A 13048-nucleotide genomic window follows, 5' to 3' on the forward strand; every position below is an offset into this window, starting at 1 on the left:
CCTCAAGAAACTCTCGGCTGACCTGACGGACCTGAAAAACTACCAACCCATCTTTCTCCTTTCTTTCGCAGCCAAAGTCACCAAGAGATTCGTCAACACCCAGCTGACCACCTTCATCGAAGAAAACGCCATCCTTGACTCCACCCAGTCCGGATTCAGCAGCAACCACAGCACCAAGACCGCCGTCCTCGCCACCACTGATGACATCCTCATGCTACTCGGCCAGGGCCACACTGCAGCCCTCATCCTACTAGACCTCTCCGCAGCCTTCAACACCGTCTCCCACTGCACTCTCACCGCCAGACGCCAGCATACGGGGAACCGCCTTCGACTGGATCCGCTCCTTCCTCACTGGCAGAACCCAAAGGACCAGACTCCCACCCTGCCTCTCCGAAGCCACAGAGATCAACTACGGAGTACCCCAAGAATCCTCACTCAGCCTCACGCTCTTCAGCATCTACATGGACCCCTCGCCCCATCGGTAGACAGTATGGGCTCAGCAAAGTATCCTTCGCTGACGACACCCAGCTCATCCTCTCCCTCACGAAAAACCCAGAGGACACCAGACTCAGCTTCCAGGAAAGAATGAACTACAGCTGCCTTAAGCTCAACTCGGAGAAGACAGAGGTCCTCGTCCTTGGACCCCCCTCCACCGCCTGGGACAACACCTGGTGGCCTTCCACCCTCAGAAAGCCACCTACTCCATCACACCACGACCGAAACCTCAGCATCATTCTAGACTCCCCTCTCACCATGACCCGCCAGATCAACGCCGTCACTTCCACCTGCTTCAACTCCCTCTGCATCCTCCGCAAGACCTTCAAGTGGATTCCCCCGAATGCAGAAATACCATCACCCACACACTCCAGAACACCGCAGTCAGACTTGTCCTCGGAACCCCACGACACAAGCACATGACCCAGCACCTACAAGACCTCCACTGGCTCCCCATCGAGAAGAGAGTAACTTTCAAGCTACTCACCCACGCCTACAAATTCCTCCACAACATTGGACACAAATACCTCAAAGAAAGAGTCTCCTTCCACGTACCCAAAAGGAACCTCCGCTCCGCCGACCTTGCCTTGGCAGAGACCCCATTCATCCGCAGGACCAGATCAGGCGGAAGAGCCTTCTCCTACATCGCAGTAAAGACCTGGAATGAGCTCCCAGTCAACATCAGACGCTCCCCCACTCTGCACACCATTAGGAAGAGCCTCAAGACCTGGCTCTTTGAATGATCCGGAGCTGCACCAACCCCTCCCTCCTCCAGCGCCTTGAGACCCTCACGGGTGAGTAGCGTGCTTTATAAACCCCTGATTGATTGATTGATTGACTCCTTCCACATTGCAGTGATGTACCTTGACATGAAGTTTGTATCTCTGTCACTTAAAACCTCCTTAGGGAAGCCCACTCTGGAAAAAACTCCTAAGAGGGCCCTTGCCATCACAGTAGCTGTAGGGGAATTGCTTCTGGGTACCTAGTGGCATGATCCACACCACTAGAATATAACTGTGCCCAGACTCTGTAGGAGGGTTCATGGGACCAATGATGTCAACCCCAACCCTCTCAAAGGGAACCCCCACCACTGGAAGTGGCATCAAGGGGGGCCTTTGTGGTGGCACCTGCCTTACCACTGTCTTGGCAAGTTTCACAGGAGCAACAAAACTCCTTGGTGTCTTCAGACATGTGAGGCCAGTGAAAGTGAGGTGCAAGCCTGTCCTAAGTCTTACTTTGGCCTAGGTGTCCTGCCAGGGAATGTCATGTGCAAGGGTGAGTAGGTAGCCCCTAAGCTTCAGAGGTATAACCAACATCCTGGTAGCACCAGGCTTGGGGTCTCTACCCTCTGAATAAAGGGGTCCCTCATCCCAGTAGATCCTGTGGGACACTGACATTCCCAGCAGCCTCAGCAGCAGCTCACTGTCTGAGGGGTTCAAGAGAGGGGTAGGTTTGCTGCTGCAAACTCAAGTCTGCCCTGGAAGGACCCCCTGGCCCCAAGAACTGATCAGGCTCAATCTTATCTGAGACAGTTCCTTCACAGGGACTGGGATCATATACCTCATGAGACTGATCCTTACTCTGAGCCTGGGGAGAAGACAAGATACAGCCTTACCCCTCCTGCTTCTTCTCTTGGAAGGCACCTGGTCCATTTTTCCAGGATCCAGGGCCTGTTCAGTGGATGTCAGTTTGGCTTGTGACCTAGTCACAACAAACACATCTGCAGATATACCCAACATTGCTGGATGAGTTCTAAATTCAACCTCCGCCCAGGCGGAAGTCTCCAAATCATTGCCCAACAGACAATCTACTGGTAGGTCTAACCACAACTTTCTTAGGACCAGTTACTCCTCCCCAGATGAAAGTAACAACTGCCAAGGAAAGGTAAGTCCTGTCATTGTTTGCATTGGTCACTTGGTATATTTCACCAAGTAAGATCGGTCCAGGAGACACAAGTTTTTCTGTCACCATGGTGACATTGGCCCCTGTGTCCATGTAGGCCATTGCCTCTGATCAAAGGCTGTTTTCTGTACTTGCCCAGGTTACTGGGACTGACAAGTAAGGTGGCAATATCCATGTCACCATCACAGACTAGAACAGACTGAACTGGAGTTCTAAGCCATAACCCACCTCAGATACAAAGGTTAATCCCACTAATCCCATGTTCCTTGTACCACCACTTGTACTTGTGCTAGTGGGAGCAGTTGCCTTAGGGGCAGTGATGGTAGGAGTAGTTTCCTTAGCTTTTGGATAATCAGTATATTTTGTCCAATGGGTTTTTACCATACATATGTAACACCAAGGTTTCTTCTTGCCTTTTCCCTTGTTCGATTGTGACTCCCCCCAGGATGCAGGTTTTTGGGGCCCTGATGAAGACTCTTTGTCTTTACCCTTGTCCCCACCCTTCTCTTAAGCTTTTGAAGATTCTTGCTTCTTCTGGTCACCACCATGGGTCTGATTTTTCTGCTTTACCCTAATTCTTGGGGAGTCCACCAGGTACTGATGCAATAGCTGATTCAGGCAATTATTAAGGATCTGTTCCCTCATAATTAAATTGTACACTCCATCAAAATCATGCACTTTTCTGCCAAGTAACCAACCTTCTAGAGCCTTAATAGCACTAGCCACAAAGTCTACCCAGTCGTGATTCTGTGTCTTCTGGGTGTTTCGGAACATAATCCTATACTGTTCAGTGGTTAAGCCAACTCCATCAAGAAGAGCACTTTCCAAAACTGAGTAATTATCAGCATATACCAGTACCAGCTATAACACCTACTTTCACCCTGCTTTCTATTGGTATCTATCTTCTTTCGAACAACGAAGATGTTGCGGTTTGCTTGCCGGCATACCGTACATTGTAACAGTTTCACAGCGCGTAGTTTGCTGTAAAAATGTGCTTCTCCCATCCCCTCATGAGAAGCTCGATACCTCGATGTGGCCTTGCATCCCAACTTTGAAAACAGACTTCAATACGTTGAGCAGAATAAAAGCGCTATTATTCCAGCAGGAGGTCCCGCTCACTTCAGCGCACAAGACATTCGTCCTGCAGATAGCAAGTACACATTCTGAAATTCAAGCCCTTTTAAATACAAACATCCCACAACATTTCGGTGAACTAATTCATAATATCTTAAATGCGTCTGATACACATGGCCTGGTACATTTTTTTTTAAGTTGTGGGTTCTGGCCTTGTGACCACTTTTGAGACTATATTTGGTGTAATACCAGCCTTTATTCATTCTATTTTTTCCAGCGTCTTTGGGGGATTACCTCTAATGGTTCCCATAGCTGCTGGTGTCCTCCTGTTAATTTGCCTATTACGCACCTCTTGTGGTCCTACGCAGCCCAGATCGGCTACAACTGCTCCGTGACTGAATGCTTGAGTGCTATGGCACGTTGCCACTGGCGACCCTCAGCATGGCATACAGACTGTCTTTCCGCTTTGCGTACTACACTTGCGTGCAACCCGTCTTTTCATGCTTGGTATACTCCTTTGAATGGGCATTGGATTTCTGTCTCTCCAATACGTCATCTCCCGACCCAGATTACGACCTGTTGATAGGTCCCTTAGTGGCCCATGAGCAAGAATGCTCCGGGGTTGGATTTATGGCATGCGCGGCTGCGCATGGAGTGTTGGCACAATGTGATATCTGTGTGGCGGCGCAGGATTTCCTACAACGTAGCTACATTGAGTATCACGCAAGTTGTCCAACGATGGTGCTAGAGGCACCCACCTATGAAGATCACAAATGCTCTTTCTGCTTGCTCAATTGGATGGCATCTCTTTTTTCTACTGATGTCAATGATTTTCTAATGGAAACCGTTGCGGTTTACTGCTCATAAAGTCTGATTAATTAAAAGGCTGGTGCTCATCTTGGCTGATTTGTTTATATAATATATATATTTTTTATGGCGCCTGCTTCAAAGCCCGATTTTTATTTTTGTTGCAAAAACTATAGGCGTGCTTGAACTCTGCTCCTGACTTATTGAACTCTGTGTTCGTCCTCTGACTATGCGATGGACTGACCAGGGGAGGGTGTATGGGATTCACTGCGCACATTGCTAAGTTAGCATAAGTTAGTATATGCTTGGCAGCTATGATGCCGCTTTTGCACATGTTTCTACATGATTTTGTTTTCTCGAATCCTCTGCTTGTGCCCTCTTGTGCCCTCTCACATGGGATCTGTCTGCCTTTCATGTTTCTTGCTGAACAGCGTGTTCAAGGTAAAAAAACACAATGTGCTCTGTTAATCTGCCTTGCTCAGTCCCACGCATGTTAGACATAATACAACCACAGCTCTACTAGTGAAAATCAAGTGCTTTTAATTTGGCTTGGAAGGCATGTTAGACACTCAAAGAAAACCTTTCCGAGGAGAAGAGCTGTGCTTCTCCGGAGATGTAAATCTTTGCATCTAAACCTGGAAGTATGGGGTCGCCATGACAAAACCCAGAGGTCTTCTATAATTATTATAAACTAGTTCCTAGCACGGGGAGGGTGGCAAGGCTCATTAGCCCTTTTTTCCGCTAGCTTTATAAAATGATCTCCCCTTTCATATTTTAAGAAATTGCAACAATGCTCACTTTATTGAGTTTATGCATTTTGCTGCTAATATTGGCTCGTGTACTGCATTACAGAGCACGTTAGTTAAAATAAACATTTTAAACTATATTGTGTTTCTGCTTACTTATGTTGTGGACAAGTATAAGTGAGTTGGCGAAAGAGTGTTCTTGCTCCCGCGATTACTGAGAGAGTCTGAGTTACATGTTCTAGGATGTCTAATCATTGGTAGCTTTGCTGTAGTACGGAGAACGAATGAGACACTATATCTAGTCGGATTGGGGTTACGGGCACTAAGGTGGGCGGTTGGTACACCACGGTACACTGAGGTCCTGGTTTTTTGCGCGTAGTTCTGTATATGTGCAGAATCCCTGCAACATGGGGCAACCAACGTTTGGTCTGGCTCTTATCTGCCAGGCGCTTGAATAGTACTTGTGCTTGTCCGCAATCCCCTCGCTTCTGTTTCTGGAAACAGATGTGACGTGTTGCCTCCTATATTGATGTTTATATATATTTTTTCAAGCTTGATGTTCTTAAAAGGTGTTTTCTTTTCGTAGTTACCCTCTATTGTGCTGCCACGCATTAGGTTGTTATACGTTCTTCTTCTTCATGGCTGAAGAAGATATTCCAGCGCATAGTCACACAGCACTCCGTCGACATTTGACTATGTATGGAGTGCCAGGCGCGGGTGTCGATTTTATCTTTGCGGTGGAAGCTGATCCGACACAACACTATGAAGTGTTTTATTCATGGGCCACTTTTCCGGCAGTGAATGGAGGCGAAGATTTGTTCCATAATTACACTGCTTCGGCTCTTCCTCATGCTTATCTACCCTATACAAATATTGAAGTTCCGCTCACGGCATGGCAACACCTTTTTTGGTTTAATGGTGCCCTCCCGCACCCAGTGACTCCTATCCGTTTAGGCCCTTTGTCAATCGATGGGGCCACTTGGCCAGTTTTGGCTGGGTATACCCCACACCCATGTTATCTAACAGTTCGATTGGATGACCTCCGCGTGATGCACACCTCTTTACCACGGGTGCATAGAGCTGTTGTCCGTTACGTTATGCGCAACGTCCAGGTTCGGTAATGGGCAAGCGTCCTCAAAATAAGGGTGATTTACCTTATTGGCTTGCTGAAAAATTTGACCAGCTGGAGGCAGTATTTCCAAATCCCTCTCCTGCAAAGAAACACAGGATATTGACAATTAGTTTGCAGAAAGACTTCATTCCTGAGTTAACCAATTGTAGCAATTGGGGAAAGGTGTTTGTGGCGGTATATGCGAAATGTTTCGGCACTCACTCAATGACCGTACTCCCCTCCATGATTAAGCATGTTCAAGATGAGCACAGCCCAGAAGCGGCTATTGAGTTGGGTATGAGATTGGTCGGGGTGTTCGACGTAGTTGCTGATGTGATCCTTGCTAATGTTAGGGGAGATGCAGTGAATTTTCAAGTAGCTAATGCTTTGGCGCTAGTCCCAGAACCGGACAGGCCACGCGAACTACCAAAAATTATTGCCCAGGCTTATAAGGCCATTGGACGAAATTGTTTGGGTATTAAGACTTTTGCTAAATAACCAGCTCAACTGCGAACACAACAAAAGTCACAGTCTGAGAAAGACGAGCATCCAGTCTTTAATAAAAAGAATTGGAGAACTAAGAAACAGGGAAAGCAACAACAGAAACAGGGGTCGCGTGCCACGTCACCGACACCCGAGTCTTCTGGGCCCACTTATGACCTGCTCGACCGCGCGAGAATTAGGTCTCCTGACAGATTCAGGTTCCTGATCAGCGTTCTCCTCGTTCTTTACAGGAAACATTGGGCTCACAAATCGGTGGAGGTGAACGCCAGGATTGCGGCAGAGGTTGAGGTGCCCTGCAAGGACGTGACCAACAGCGTCAGACTGACGAAAAAGGGAAACAGGATGATTTTCCTCATCAGCGCCCTCAGTTTCAGAAAAAGAAAGTTGCAATATTAACAGCTAGATATGCCACAGATGGTGACGACCTGGCTCCAGAATTTAACTTGGGCAGTAACGCTGCTCGACAGCGCAGCGGAAGTTATCATAGTGCGTCAGGCACTGCGTCCATTTCTGGAGGTGACAGCAACTGACACTTACATCTCGGTTGAAACAGCTGACACTCGAGTGGCTCCCCCTATAGACTATATGATATTGTTCTTCTATTTGAGGGTGACATACAGCGTGTTAATAAAGGGATTTTTGGGGAAAATCTAACATCCTCCTACGACATATTATTGGCAGAGGCAGACTGGCCCCCACCATTTGTTCTTGCGGCTCCTAAAGGGGAAGAAGTGATACTTTCGAGTTTTTCACGTAATATCTCAAAGGAGCATGCAAAGTCTTTTGCAGAAGAGTGGGCTTTGGTGCTTGCACAGGCTCTGTACCGTACACGTGTGCTGGGATAAAGACTCACAGCCTAATGAGATACCATTGCTGTCTATGCATCAGCCACAACCTCAATATCCCCTCCGGCGGAAAGCGAAAGGTCCTGTTTCCGAGATTCTGACACAGTTAGAGTATCAAGGAGTGATTGAGACGTGTGTCACCGATGAACAACACTCTTTTCACCGTTACCAAACCCGATGGGTCGTACCGCATAGTTTTGGATTACCGGCATTTGAACTCTCATTGTCGCACGTTTGCGGTACAGAATACCCATAGTTCTGCTCTTGTAGACAGTCTTGTTTGTAAAAAATATAAAACTACACTTGACATTTCCAATGGCTTTTTTAGTCACGACATGTCCCCGGCGTGCAGTCAATTGACAGCATTTACCGCCGGTGGTAAACAAAAACAATTTAGGCGTGTAGCTATGAGCTACAAAAATAGCCCCGGAGTTTTCGCCGCCTGTGTTGTCTCTTTGCTGGACAGCATTGACCCGGATGCGTACTCGTACGTTGACGATATGTATCTCACAGATGACAAATTATGGCCACATCTTTGCCGAGTCGACCGCATCAGTGTTTTGTTTGCGGACTACGGTTACAAATTTAACTTTGCATAATCACACATTGCTGAGTACACCGTGTGTTTTTTTGGGCTATGAGCCCAATAATGAAGGTAGAGGCTTAGCGCCTCACCTCTTGGAGAAATGCACACATTTGCAACCTCCAACAACCCTGAAAAAACTTCAATCATTGCTGAGATTTTTGAACTTTGGACGTACTTTCATTCCCGAATATGCTCAGCGTAACAAGCCTCTTTATGCATTGATACAACCAACTTTTTCAAAAGCCTGCTGGCTTCCAGGACATTCAGCTATCCTGCAATCTTTGCAGTCTGATCTTCTTGAATCTAAATACTTAATAACACGTGATAACCACACAAATCTGGTAATAAGAGTCGTCCCAGGCGCAGTGGGTTTCACATACTTGACGTTTAATGAAGGTGACACAGTACCTATTGCTTACAAATCACACTTGTACACTTCTGCCGAGATGCGCATTTCCAGTGTTGAAAAAGTCTTGGCAGCTGTGCAGATGGGGATCTTGAAAGAACGCGCACTGGCACAGGGGAAACTCATTTTGGTGGTGATATGATTTGGTGGTGATTCTACTATGTTACAGGACTTACAAGGGACCTGTGACAGTCTTGCAAAAGAACATTTATCCTCTGCCACTGATGCTGCACTACATATCCCGTAGTTGGCTGGCTACCCAAAGTTGGAGATTTGGTCCGAGAGAAGGTGGAGAACAAAATGGAATTTGGACCCTCTTTTCATGCACCGGTTCCAGTGCTTGGCGTGAAGGGTACTTGTACAGTCATTTTACCACCGCTTCCTGGTCGCAAAGACAACAGATACATTTCAGTGGACAATGTCATGCTAAAACATCTGGCTGATTCTGAATAGTATTACACCTGCTGCATCGTATCTAGCACTTTCAAGGAATCCAGTGATTGGCGTGTGTGGCAGCGCACAACACAACACTGCCATTGAGATGGACTCTGTTACACATTCCTTGTTAATACCACCAACATCATCGGGTTCAGATGAGACTGAATATGCTTATCCGACAAGAGAGTCGTTGTCTGGTTTGCAACCAACTACACTTAATCAGTCGCGTTTTTCCTTTGACTCGACTTCTACTTCATCAGTTGGCCCTACTAAATTCAGTATTTTTGTCTCCTGGTTTAAACAGACTTATTTGGTCACTCCTTGGACATACATCTGGTTGGTGCTAATCCTAATTTTTTTGTTTATGTCCATTGGTTTCGTGACAGTCTTTTTCTTACTCATCCATGGTCATTACTTGCCAGAACGCTCTGCTGTTCAGTTGGTGACTGGAACTTTGACTCCGCATTCGTCTTCTCACATCATGAAGCGAGACCGGACTTTTGTTAACATCTCCACCTTTCCAGTGGCTGACGGCATTGTCTGGGATACTGTGGATTACCAGATTCATGGTACAACTGAGATTATTAATGTTCCAAATGTACTTCGTGTTTCAATGGGTGATGTAGTGAAACAGAACATTCATTCAGATGATGGGGATGTGCAAACTGTGCAATCTTTATTTTCAGATTTGAAGTTTTATGCTGCCTTTGATGCTGAAGATTTGTATTTAAATACTGCAAATTATGCCGATTTATATTGTTACCGGCATTTTGGCCACCTCTACTTGCATAAGGCTAATACATTTAGGAATGTTGTTAATTACACACATTGGGAGCATTGCCCAACTCCATTGGAAGGTAGCTCCAAAACCCTGTTAAAGAAATGTACATATTTTATAGATTTTGACAGGTCCAACTCGGAGTCCTTTTATTTTAAATTGAACATTTCATCTACTACCAAGGTAATGTTAACCCACACTAAATTATTATATTCCAATGTGTTTATTGATAAATTGTCCGTTGGCGGCTATGAACATTGGAAGGCCACCATTGGGGTTCTAGATCCTGGCAGGTTTGTGTCACTGACGCTTTACATCACGTGTAAAATTTTTATTTTTAAATGATTCTATTTACCAAACTACCTGATTTGGTTTAGCCACTACAAAACAGATGAATGTCCCTACCGTTCATAAACTGCCTCTGTATCAGAACTGGAGCATGTTTACTAATTATTCCATTGAAGAACTGCAAGCATTATTTCAGAATATAACGTTTAATGTCTCAAATTTAGACCCGCAAGGATGGTTAGTAAGGCATACGACTGCTGATGCCTGCCAACTACATTTTCATAACATAGTCCCTGGTTACAAACAATATAGGCTAGATCCACGTTTTGCGGATACACATTCGGTTACCACGTATTCTGTGGGAAAATTGTGTCAAACTTGGTTACAACACTCGTCCCTATCGTCCGTGCAACAACATTTGTCGTTGTTATCCCATAACATTGATTTGGCCTACTTTATCAAGGGCCTATAATAAAATATGGAAGCTTTCTCAAATTAAAGCTGCATCACGCTTAAGGGAGATAGATCAGGCGAACCTAGAAAAGGTACTGGCTGTTGTTGACAACAGTATTAACACACTGTCTTCCCGCATTTATACATTAGATAATATTGTTTCAACTGTTGTCGATATTGTACAAGATGATGTATCTGTGTTGTATCATGGTAAGAATCAATTATGTTCAATAATGCAATTTGCGTGGACTTTACAAACATTGAAAATGGGAAAGGGTCCATGGGATTATTTGAACGCAACTGCTTTGCTTTTACCTTTTAATTTAACTGACAAACAACAGTTTATGTCCATGAAAGATGCAACCTACACACTTTTACATATTGAAAAGATTGACCCATTGCCCTTCTCTGTGGCTGAAACTGACTCTGCTGTCTGGCTCGTCCACGGGGTTATCTCCTTACGGTTTTCTCTATTTAAGTTTAGCTCCTGCATGAAGCATTACCCGATAGGTCACTATGAACCCCTGGGCAGCGCTTTCCTCCATGAAGTGTGGTCCTTGCCTTTTACTTACAGATGTATGCGAGATGACAAAGAAGAATACCTTACAGGGGAATCTTGTGACTCTGTTATGTTATGATTGGTCTTATATAGCGCACGGCTACTCTAAAAGAGTGTTCCGGCGCTTTTATTAGTAACTACCTGAAACAAAGAACACAGCACAGCAAACAGAAAAACGGAGATCATAGCAGGAGAAGAGCAGCCAGACTAGAGAGCAAAAAGCCAAGTTTCAAGGCCCCTCCTGAAGGTCAACAGGTTAGAGGTACTGCGCAGTGCCAAGGGCAAAGCATTCCAGCGCTGCGGTGCCAAAAACTCGAAAGAACGCCCTCCAATGCGAGCTTTCTTAACACGGGGAACTACGGCCAAGAACAGAGACTCAGACCTCAAAGCTCGGGCCGGATGATAGAAGACAAGTCTCCTTTGAAGATATTTAGCACCTGAAGCATGAAGAGCCTTATGCGTTAAAGTCAAGGCCTTAAAAACAATCCGTTTCCGAATCGGAAGCCAGTGAAGTGACTGTAGAAGGCTAGAGGCACTGGCTCGCCTGTGCAGGCCAAAGATGGCTCGCGCGGCCGAATTCTGGACTACCTGCAACCGTTGCAGAAGATATAGGATGTTAGAGTAATCCAGTCTTGAGCCAATCAAGGACTGCACCGTCGTCTTCCTGTGCTTTTCTGAGAGCAGAGGAAGACACTTACGGCGCATTCTCAGGAGGCCGAAACATGCTCCAGTGAGACCAAGAATCTGGGATCTTAACGACAACCCACTATCCATCTTGATCCCCAGATTCTTTGCAAGCTGAGAAGAGCTCGCTGGAGGAAACATGTTAACAGGCCACCATTCCTGCCAATGAGGGTCAGACGAACAACCAAAGAAGAGTACCTCTGATTTATCTGAGTTGCACTTGAGACTGTTACACTGAAATCATTTAAAAACAGCCCCAAGGCACTCCCGGATACTCTCCCCGTCAAAGTCTTCGCCCTTCCTACACGTAAAGAGGAGCTGAGTATCGTCGGCATAGGAAACGATCTGAGCCCCCCGAGACTCCGCCAAAGCCGCCAGAGGGGTCATAAAGATATTAAAAAGAGTAGGGCTGAACACAGAACCCTGCGGAACTCCTACTCCCAAAGGCGGCATCGCGGCAGAGCTAGGCGGGACCCAGACCGTTTGCTGACGGCCTTCCAGGAAAGATCTAAACCACCTGAGCACCGTCCCCCTCAGACCGATGTCATAAAGTCTGGCGAGGAGACCCTCATGGGGGACGGTGTCAAAGGCTGCCGACAAGTCTAGCATAACAAGCATAGCTTTGCCCCCTGCATCCAGCACCTCTTTAACAGCCTCAGACACTTCCAGAAGCGTCGTCTCAGTACTTAAATTGGGGCGAAAACCTGATTGTGATGGATGCAACAGGCTATGGGCTTCCAGAAAATTGGAGAGCACGAAATGCACATGTTTCTCCAAAATCTTGGCCAGAGCCGGAAGGAGAGAAATAGGTCTATAGTTGGCCAAGGCCTTTGAATCCAGACCAGGCTTTTTGAGAAGAGGGATAACCGACGCCTGCTTCCAGGCCCGCGGAACCAACCCCCGACTGAGGGAGAGATTTAGAAGAGGATTTGCCAATGGATTGACAGCTTCCGCAACCTTCGCCAAGAACTTGGCTGGGCACGGGTCCAGGGGCGACCCAGATTTAAGATTGGCTATAAGTGCCAAAGATGATGCAATCGAGATAGGCGGGAAAACTGCCAAAACGGGGCCCGTAGGAATCCCCGGATCTAGGCCATCCTCAGAAGTGGGACGTACCTTGGCGATACTCGAGGGAAGAGTATCCTGGATCAGTTTGATCTTAGTGACAAAGAAATCAACAAGGGCTGAGGCCCACAACTCAGAGGGAGCAGCCACAGTCACATTTTGTCGCGGAGACGTGAATTCCCTGACAATCGTGAAGATCTCCTTACAGGAGTTAGAGGCAGCCTCAATCCTCTTAGCCAGGTAATCCTTTTTTTCCAAGAGGATAGCACGATGGTATGCTTTAACCGCCATCCTATACGTCAGCCTG

The sequence above is a fragment of the Triturus cristatus genome, chromosome 3_2 (genome assembly GCF_964204655.1).
Source record: "Triturus cristatus chromosome 3_2, aTriCri1.1, whole genome shotgun sequence".
In the NCBI taxonomy this organism is placed as follows: Eukaryota; Metazoa; Chordata; class Amphibia; order Caudata; family Salamandridae; genus Triturus; species Triturus cristatus.